Source organism: Cynocephalus volans, chromosome 10 (genome assembly GCF_027409185.1).
Source record: "Cynocephalus volans isolate mCynVol1 chromosome 10, mCynVol1.pri, whole genome shotgun sequence".
NCBI classification, from domain to species: Eukaryota; Metazoa; Chordata; class Mammalia; order Dermoptera; family Cynocephalidae; genus Cynocephalus; species Cynocephalus volans.
The window spans coordinates 37,958,891-37,968,547 of NC_084469.1; the positions used below are offsets into that span (position 1 = coordinate 37,958,891).

Sequence of the window (9,657 nt, forward strand, 5' to 3'; positions counted from 1 at the left end):
AGAGTGAGTTAGAGTCAGCTCTAGAGAGTGTCATCAGTGGCTGAGGCCGAGCAGAGCATTGGTCCTAAACATATCCTTTAACCTTGACTTAGGATTGAAGGAAACTGAAAATTATGCATATATTAAAGTTGTGGTGACTTTGAGTTTATGTCTTTGCAGCAAGGTGTGTGATAGAATGGGCAGTGACGATGACACTCTCCTTTTTCTAACCTGTGCTAGCTATAGAAATATACTCATGGAGCATTTTTGCTATTGTTTTTGTGATACTGATTAATTAGCTTTGAGAAGGTTATCTTTCCACATGGCTCAAAATTTAAAAGGTCCAAAAGGATATATGTGGAAGTGTATGACTCTTTTTACTGGGACAACTATTGCTACCAGTTTCTTCCTGTAAGTTGTTGACTTGAAGAATGAAATAAAAGCTTGATGCTTGTGACTTCTCATTAAATATATTAGGCAGACCACCTGCTTTTATCAGTTTCCTCCTGAAACACCCCCAAAACGAATATACAGGGATTAAAAAAGCATGGACCCAAAGGACAAAGAGAGAAGAAAAGGAAATAGAAGTAGCAAAAACTTGAAATCTGGAGAGTAGATTAATGGGTGATAGCAAATTTGTCAGAATGGAGAAATCCGAAACCTAAGCTGACAGTGGAGGAAGTCTAGAAGCAAGATGGTTGTCAGCCTTGAAGGGCTCCAGAATCTCAGACATGGATGTACCAGACCCATTTGAAAGTGGGAATGCAGGGAAAGCAGAAAATGGGAGGTGTGGATGAAAGTTCTGTATAAGATGCAGATAGATCAGACTCTGTCCCAAGTTTCTGCTGTCAGGTGACAACACCCAACATCCTGGAGGAAGACTGGGGGTTAACTCCTTGCAAAGTTGACCCAGAGAGATTCTGGACTCAGGGATTCCAGGCACCGTTGTGGGTAAGATCCCTTAATGAAAGCAGAGGAAAAGGGCTGGCCAGTTAGCTCAGTTGATTAGAGTGTGGTGCTGCTAACACCAACGTCAAGGGTTCAAATTCCCTTACTGGCCAGCCTCCAAAAAAAAGAAAAGAAAATAGAGCAAAAGGTAGGAATCTACAGACTAAATGATGAGACTACTTAGCTTTCTTCCTCTCCTTGGCTTCTGGAAGACTGTCAGTGAGGCTGCACCTCCAGGAATGGTCAGAAAGACCATCTCTCAGGAACGTGGATCAACAAAGAGAAATGACGTAGTAAAGTCAAGGGTTCAGATCCCCATACTGGCCAATAGTGGGAAAAAAAAAAAAAGTACTGAAATCTATAGTTGGGAATCTCTCAACCAAACCAACTCACCCAGATTGCCTGAGCCAAAGTTCTGCCCACATACACACAGATTCCTCTTAGCTTTGTAGTGCCTCACTATTGAGGATCACCAAGCCCTGAAGAAAACCTCTATCATCATAAAGATGATAGAGCAGCAACAAAGAATCTCAGAGGAAGCAGAGACAACACTGGCAGGAGAAGTGAGGCTTAAGAAGCCTTTTACTGATGTCCACAGAGACATAGGAGAAAATACCGCACTGTGAAACAGAAACAGGTTATTATTAAAAAGGAGTATTAGATGAGAAAGAAAAATCTTTTGGGAGTTAAAAACATGATGAAAGAATGAAACATTCAATATGAATGTTGCAAGTTGATGTTGAGAAACTCCCTCATCAGCAGAGTAAAAAGACAAAAGAAACAGGAAAGCTAGGGGATCAGTTTGGTAGAGTTTGACAGCTGAAGAATAGGACAGGAAAATGGATGGAGACATTTTTTAAAGAAATATTTTAACAAAATCTCCATATTTGAGGTGTATGAGTTTCTAGATTAAAGAAGCAAACCTAGTATCTATCTTAATAAATTTTTTTTTAAAAATAATGAAAAATGAAAGATCCATCATTATATGATTTTAGAATACTTGGGAAAGAGAGAGGACAATAGAAAATGAGAGAGAGAGAGAGAGAGAGAGAGAGAGAGAGAGAGAGAGGAGAGAGAGAGGTCTTACACATTTTATCTCCTATGGCTACTTGCCCACTTGCTCAGGAAGTTGCTGGAAGATGAACTCTAATCAAACAAAGGAGCAAACAAAGAAGCAACCTGAGATGCAGGAAAGCTGGGGGTCTGACACAGGCAAAAGATGAAGGGGCCCTCGTAAGATGATGATAAATTGAGATGCAGGGGACAGGAGGACCAGAGAATAATCAGTTCACATCTGAGCAGGAGGAGGAAGGGTCCTGAGGGTGGGGAGGGTGGGTGGAGATGAACCTCGTAGGTTACCTCATGTATTCAAATGTACCATGACATGACGTACATGTCTGCAGAGAGTGATGGATATTAAGAAAGCACAGTAAGAGAATCAGAAAAAATAAAAAACATACTCAAGAAAAGACCATGTGGCTCAGCTGTGAATAACAGTATATAGTAAGAATAAGGTAGGTAATAAAATAGCATCTAAACAAAACATAATTCTACATGTGGAAGGGTGGCAGAGGGACAGCCCCTGTGTCTGGTGGGGGTGGACAGAGTTGAGCAAGAGAGCTGAATGCTCATTATTCAGTCGCCGTTCAAGAGACAATATCTAAAAACTGCAAGAAAAAAAAAATCAAAGACTGTAAGTATGTTCTTTAGAAAGGTGGAAATAAAGTGCCTTTAGGGAATTACAGTTAAGGCTATCGAGAGACACATAGGGGATAGTTCTGTTCTGTTTTGTTTTATTTTGCTTTTGTTTTAAGCCAAATAGAACTATTTGACTTTTTCAACAGTAAATAAATAGATAAGTTTATAAATAGGTAGGCAAACAAACAAATAAATAAGATGAAAGAATATGACAACGGAAAATTTGGTATGATTTTGGTAACTTCAGGAGGGCTCCCTAACGTGGATCTATTTAGTATCTTAAGTAGTGTGAACTCTCACCTCAGGCATAACATATCATGATTTTAAGGTTGAGAAATCAGATATAAGAATTTTCCAAAAAGACCTGACTTGATGGCTCCATTGTTGAAAACTGGCTCTTTTCCATCAATTGCTGATTTTCTTCTCAATCTTATTGTCAAGAGACAACTCAGGGAAGTATTATTCAAAACCATGTACAAAGGCTGAAGCCAACATAAACAAGTATAGATCACTGAGTCCAGCTGGAGAATAGATTAAGAATTCATTTGCCATTTTCTTCTGAGTTGAGACACTCAACCTTCTAGTTTGGACTGTGGTATCTTACTGTCAAAAAGAAGGTGGTAGGTCGTTTTCAATGAGAAACCATTCAATTTCTCAGTCTGCCTTTCATCCGAATACTCCTAACTCTTTTGAGAATAAGCAAACATTTGCACCAGCATTCACGATGGGCTAGTGCTGAAGATCAATGCTTTCTGGTTTGGGAGAAATCACGTGTACAAACGCTGACAAGATGAAGACCTTGGCGGACACATCGTGGAGCTGGTTACCACTAGCTAAGCACAAGATGGTAAATGATATCTCACACCATGATATAAAATGATATTATTGGCTTAAAATATGCATATACTTTATATTTCTTAACTGTTTGAAAAAATGATTGTGGTAATTAAAAAAAAAATACTGAATATTGCTGGGCAAATGTGGATCAAACTCGCCTGTTTAAAATGCCTGGTGTTTAGCCAGTAGAAACATCATGTCCTACTAGCAAGATTCCTGTCTGACGGGCCGAATGTCTGCTTTGGTTGGTTGCTGGCTGGGCATCCTTTGCTCTCTTTCATGTTCTGTCTCTTTCCATGGTTAATATAAATTTAGTTTTAACAGAGAGATTCCCACTAACAGGTCAGGATTTATTGGCGTCCTCTGGAAGTTTGCATAGCGGGCACTACTAGCCCATCCCATTTTTGTCAAGTGCCAGGTTCTGTAGTGGTGATGTGGAAAACAGATAGCATTGGCTTCTTGCCTGCTTGGGAATTCTACAAATTATTACTTCCATTTGTTCCTTGTTTGATTAGCCTTCCCTCTCTGGGGAAAGCAAGTCTTCTTTGAAAATCAGATGGGAAAACTCTGTCCTAATACACCAGCAACTCTTGCTTCCCTTTCTGAATGATTTCAGACCCTCTGGATCCCCTGTTGAGGATTTGAGATCAAGGAGGCAGAGAATCTTGCATCTAGTGTATCCTTGGGAGGCCTGGCCATCAGAGACCCACTGTGGAATAATTTTACCTCTGAAAATGAATGCAATTCTGCTTGGTCAAGCTTGGCTGAGCTGTGAAGTGGTGGCAAGGCTGAGAGATACAGGGTTTGGAGTGCCGAGTGCTCAGTGGTCTAATGAAGAGACTAAGAAATCATGGAAGGAAGGAGGGGGCAGGGTGACTGAGAGGAAGGGAGGCATGGTAGGAGAATAGTGGAGAGACCTTAAAATGGGCACATATTTCAATACTCAGCATGCACAGGAGAGAGACAAGCCCCTAGTTCGGTCTGACCCCAGAAGGCAGAAGTGGTTCTTCTGGATGGGTCCGTACTCAAGGGGAAGCATAGTATAGCTCAGAGCACGGTCTCTAGTGTTAAGATGGCCTGGGATGGAGCTCTATTGTTGCTGCCTAGTAGCTGTGTGACTTGGACCTTGGACTAGTTACTTAAACTATCTGTGCTCCAGTGTCCTCATTTGTAAGTTGGGGTAATAGCAGCATCTACCTCAACAGAATTATTGCAAGGGTGAAATTCATTAAGAAATATAAAACGTTTAGAATATTGCCGGGCATACAGTAGGTATTCATATGGCACAGGGCTTATGAGAGTTATGTGCAGAGAGAAAGCATTCAGAGCACCGTATGGAAGATCCTTCTGGTATTTCACACTCTGGGAAGTTCACCGTCATTGCAGGGTCAGGCAGAAACCAACTGACAGCTTATGGGATGGGAGGACTTGTGCAAAGTACTGAGATGGGACTAGAGAGCTTTAAAAGTCCTTTCTGCCTCCACTTGAGGTGCTTCGGTCTGAGACACGTGGACTTTGGCTGGTTGGTTGGGCTCAGAGGGCTGCTTTCAGCCTGCCCTGTCCTCAGAGCCTCTTATCAGCGTCCCTTGGAGCTACATCTCACATGCACGGCCACGGCGGGATCCTGTTCCTGGATGCCTCGTCTAGCCACAGGACGGAAGGGAGTCTAGGGGATGGAGAACAGCAGGAGCAACATCCTTCCTCTGGTGCCCACTCTCAGCAGAGCTTGCTGGGATCTTTTGGATAATGACAAACTCCACATCTGGGGATGAAATCCATACTTAGAAAAACAACAAAAACAAAAACGTTGAGGAAGTTGAACAGGAAGGAACTGTGTGTCTCGGTGCCAGGAGGCACAAAGGTGCAAAGTACAGTGTATTTTGAAACAATCCATTCACAGGCACAAATCCACACGTCTGCTCCGTCTCTCATGCACCTGGCTGCCGGCAGATGGGAAGATGCTGTGAGTGCGGAGCAGCAGGCCAGCTGCAGGGAGGGCCTGTGGCCCCCAAGCCTCACTGCCATGTGGTGCCTAGGCTCAGATGCATTCCACCGAATGCCCCAGTACACTAAAAGAACCATGTTATAATGGGAAGGGGTTGGTTTTTTTTTTTAAATTACAAAACTAATGTGATAACATTAGAGAAAGTTTTTAGAACAGAAGAAAAAGCATCCTGTGAAATATCACCACTCTTATACACAATTTCTATGATTTATCTTTATTCTTGTTTTCTTCCCCATGCTTGTATATTTTTTACATAGTCATAGCAGCCTTGTTACTTAACATTCTAAGAATTTTTCCAAGTTGCATTTTAGTCTTATCACTTAAAGGGTTTTTGTTTTGTTTTTAAAAAGCTATCCAATATTATCTTATATGCATTCACTATGTTTTAAATTAATAATCACTTCCTGTTGGACCAGATTTGTATTGTGATAATATTCACAGTTTTAGCTCTTTTCTCTGTCTCTGTGTTATTATTTACTTACATTAAGTAGGATTACTAGATTAAAGGGTGTGAAAATTTTTATGACTCTTGATTTGTTTTTTACTTAAATAAAAGGCAATGCTTTTCTATTAAATATAGAAGATTGACTCCATCCATTTCTCTCTCCTTTCTCCCAAGATTTCGACTAAAGTGTAGAGGAAAAGAGCCCAGGACGTGTTTGGAAGGCCCAGGGTAGAGGTTACACTGTGTGGGGTAAGCCACAGGCTGCTGGAGAGACTGTGTGGTGAGTCCTGAGAGTACGTGCAGAGAGAGGCGCCAGCTGAGCCCAGCCTCCCGGCCACCCCACCAAGGGTCAAGCATGTGAGAAAGCTGCTGTGTACCTTCCAGCCCAGCCCGGGGCAGTGAAACACCACAGAGCATGTTCCTGTCAATATCACTTGGAGCAGAAGGTTCAACCCCCTTAACCTGTCATCCCTGGCCCTCAACTCATGAGATATAAAGAGGTGGGGGTTGTTTTAAGATACTAAATTTTGCTACAGATAACTAAAACAGAAGAGGGAAATATAGTAGAGATCATAGAAAACTATGAAAATGAGAAGAAGTGATTATGAATGCTTGAAAAAGTAGAACACTTTAAAAAAATAGGTAATCATAGAATATTACTGGGCCACTTCTGAATGTGGCAGAAACTACTTCATGTTCCCCTGACATTGAATGCTTTTAATTATTTTTTGTATTATAAACAATGTCTCAGCGACTACCCACATACATGCTTCTGGGGTTCAGGATGATACCTCAAAATGTGGCACTTTGGCATTTGAGAAAAACAGCAGAAGCATGAAGGGTCACTCTCGCCTTCTCTGCACCCTCTCTTCCTTGAAGCTGGCCATAAAACCTAGCTGACCTTCCTCTAAAGTAGTTCCTAAGACACTCATTAACACCCTTAGCTCTGAAGACACAGGGTCACAGTGAGGAATCTGCACACACAGGCCTTGCCAAGTTCCTCCAGTTTGTCATCATCAGATCACACCCCTTTGTCCAATCACACTTCCTCACAACTGTCCATTCTTCATTAAACTTAAGCATAAAAATGCACATTTTCCCCTTTTTCTTTGGGTCTTCCTTTATGAAGGCTCCCATGTCAGGTAAAACTTATATTAAATGAGTTTGTTAATCTGTCTTTTGTTATGGGGTGCTTCAGCCATGAACCTTGCCATGGGTGAGAAAAGATATTACTTCTTCCCTACAGTGCCAGATTCCAGGTGGGGGACTTCCTGGGTCAGGCTCTTTGAAGGTTTTGAAAAGTTCCTGATACACTGTCAGGTTGCTTTTCAGAAGGGCCACCTCAGCACATACTCCTGCATGCCAAGAGCTTGTGTCAGTACTGTGCATGGGCAGTTTTCACATGATTGCTCTGGCATTGTCAAACCCTGTCATTCCCCTGTCCTCTCCATTGTGGATTCCTGTGTTCCTCCTGCCCATTATATTTTTCCAGGGCCTTTCATTTTCAATGACTTTGTAGATAACCCACCTTTTTTTCTCCTTCCCCAAATCTGTTTTCCCAGGAATCCAAACCCAGCTCTTAAATTAGCTAGCTATATGATGTGGAGCATATCACTTAAATTCACTGGAACCTGGTTTCCTCATTTGCAAAGGGAGAGGATGTATCACATAATCTCTAAAATCCTGTCAGTTATGAATTTATTTATAGTATTGAATAATTCAAAAAAACCTAAATGTCCCACAATAGGGTTTGGTTAAATAAATTATGATATATCCAAATGTTGGAATGCCAAGTAGTAATCTTTTTAAATATATTTTTTATTACATTGCATGAGAATGGACTCATGATATGATACTATGTGAAAACCGCATGCCACTGTACGATCCTCAATTTATACATACAAATCTTAACATATAGAATTAAAATGAAACATACCACAAGGCTAGCAGTGGTTCCCTATGTGATTGTATTATAGATAATATATGAGGGAGGGTACTTTAAAAAGTTCATGGAAAAATAGAATTAAAAGATAATAAAATCTTTCCATAACTTTTGAAGATCCCTCATGTACTCAGAAAAATGCATTTTCTTTAATTGTGAAAACCAGATACTGAAGTAGGATCAGGATAAGCTTCTTGGCCTGTGCGTAGCCTTCCCTGGCCGCCAGGCAGGATCAGGGTTCTCTGTCTTGGCTCCTACCATATCTGGAACAAACCCACATTACAGCAAACATTGCCCTGCACTGTAGTTGCCAGTCATCACATCTGCTTCCTGCTGAATTCTGAGCCTGATGGCAAAACCTTTGTCCTGTTTGTTGATTTATCTAACACACCAGACATATGTTGGCTGAATACCTAATAAATTGGTTGGTGAAGTAATTTCTGTTGGAACTATAATTCTGAAGCTTGATATTGCCTGCTGCTTTTCAGTTCCAAGGTCAATAAAATGAGAATCTCAGATAATGTTTTCTCCTAAATGTGTTGTCTAGAACTGGGGTACATTTCCACCAGGTGCTGCCTGAGAGTATGGATGGAAAATCCCTTTGGGGGAGACAAAGGCATCAGATGCCAGAGTGACATCATTACCTGTGCATACGTCTGTCTTCCATGGCTGGGATGCATTGCTCACCATGCAACTTTCAAGCTGTCATTTGGTTTCTTGTGGAAATGTCAAAACAGAGTAAATGTGCTAGCTGGGCTTGAGGATGTGAGTAACTGATCCCTCTGGCAGTTATGTTTCTCATGGCAAATTAATGAATTGGCAAAAATTTTGTTAGCTCAGCCTTTATGAGCCCAATTAACTTTGGAATACTGAGAAAATTGGATTTGGAGATCTGCAAAGCTGAGGATGAGATTTTAACCTCGGTGGCCCCCCATGAGGAACTGCCACCCTTGGAGGTCTATCGGCATGCTTTACTTTTGGGACACCAGAGATTTCCCCTCCACCAACAGCAGAGAATCAGAGTGCACTTTGTCAAGATTGCTTTAGAGAGGATGTACATGATGGAAGGGAAGCTCCCAGTAGGGCTTGGGACACAAATGAAGAGCTTTGGACAGCCCTTCAGGTCTTGGTACAACGAAGTTTTGACACGTGTGGAAGAATTGCACAATGATTCATTATAGTTACACATTAGTAGAAAAGGTACTCAGTTGTACTTAGCCATTTGTATTTCTTACAATCCTACTCTAAATTGTATTCTATTTGTGTCTGGAACTAATCTAATTGATATTCATACTTAACTGTTTTAAATACATTTTATTGTGTTCTTAGAAAAGGGCTTAGTAGTCAGCAAAGGCATGCCACTCTCTTTGTTAATGGTTCACCATGTCCTCCATCCCTCCTCCCATAGTCAGAGGGTTGTCTCTACCGCCAGTGTAATCTCTGGCTGGTATCATTATATCCACGTTTTAAATCAGTCTCTGTCAGTAACTGCTCTTCAATTCATTCAGTCCTCAAGCCTCTCTTAGCCTTCCCTGGCACTCCAGGCAGAACTAGGTCAAAGGATATCTTAAAAAGCAAAGAGGATGGTAGCATCCCCTTGCACTAAAAATCTCTTTTGGCTCTCTGTGAATGCAAATTCCTGAGCTGGCATGAAAGACCCTTTGCAATTTGACACCATTCCTGTCACATAGCCCATGTCCTAGTCACACTGAGATGATCAAATTCTTCAAAGATAGCTTCCTGCCTCACCATACATCTGTGTCTTTGCTCCCTCTAAAATTTTGCTTGGAGTACTTTTCCCTG

At 41.3% G+C, this 9,657-nt stretch overlaps 1 non-coding gene across 1 annotated transcript; it reads left to right on the top strand.

Annotated features, from left to right (window-relative positions):
• Positions 1-965: 965 nt before the first annotated feature.
• Positions 966-1,040, top strand: TRNAS-GCU (transfer RNA serine (anticodon GCU)). The gene has a single exon. It is a non-coding gene; the product is annotated as a tRNA-Ser (tRNA).
• Positions 1,041-9,657: the final 8,617 nt, after the last annotated feature.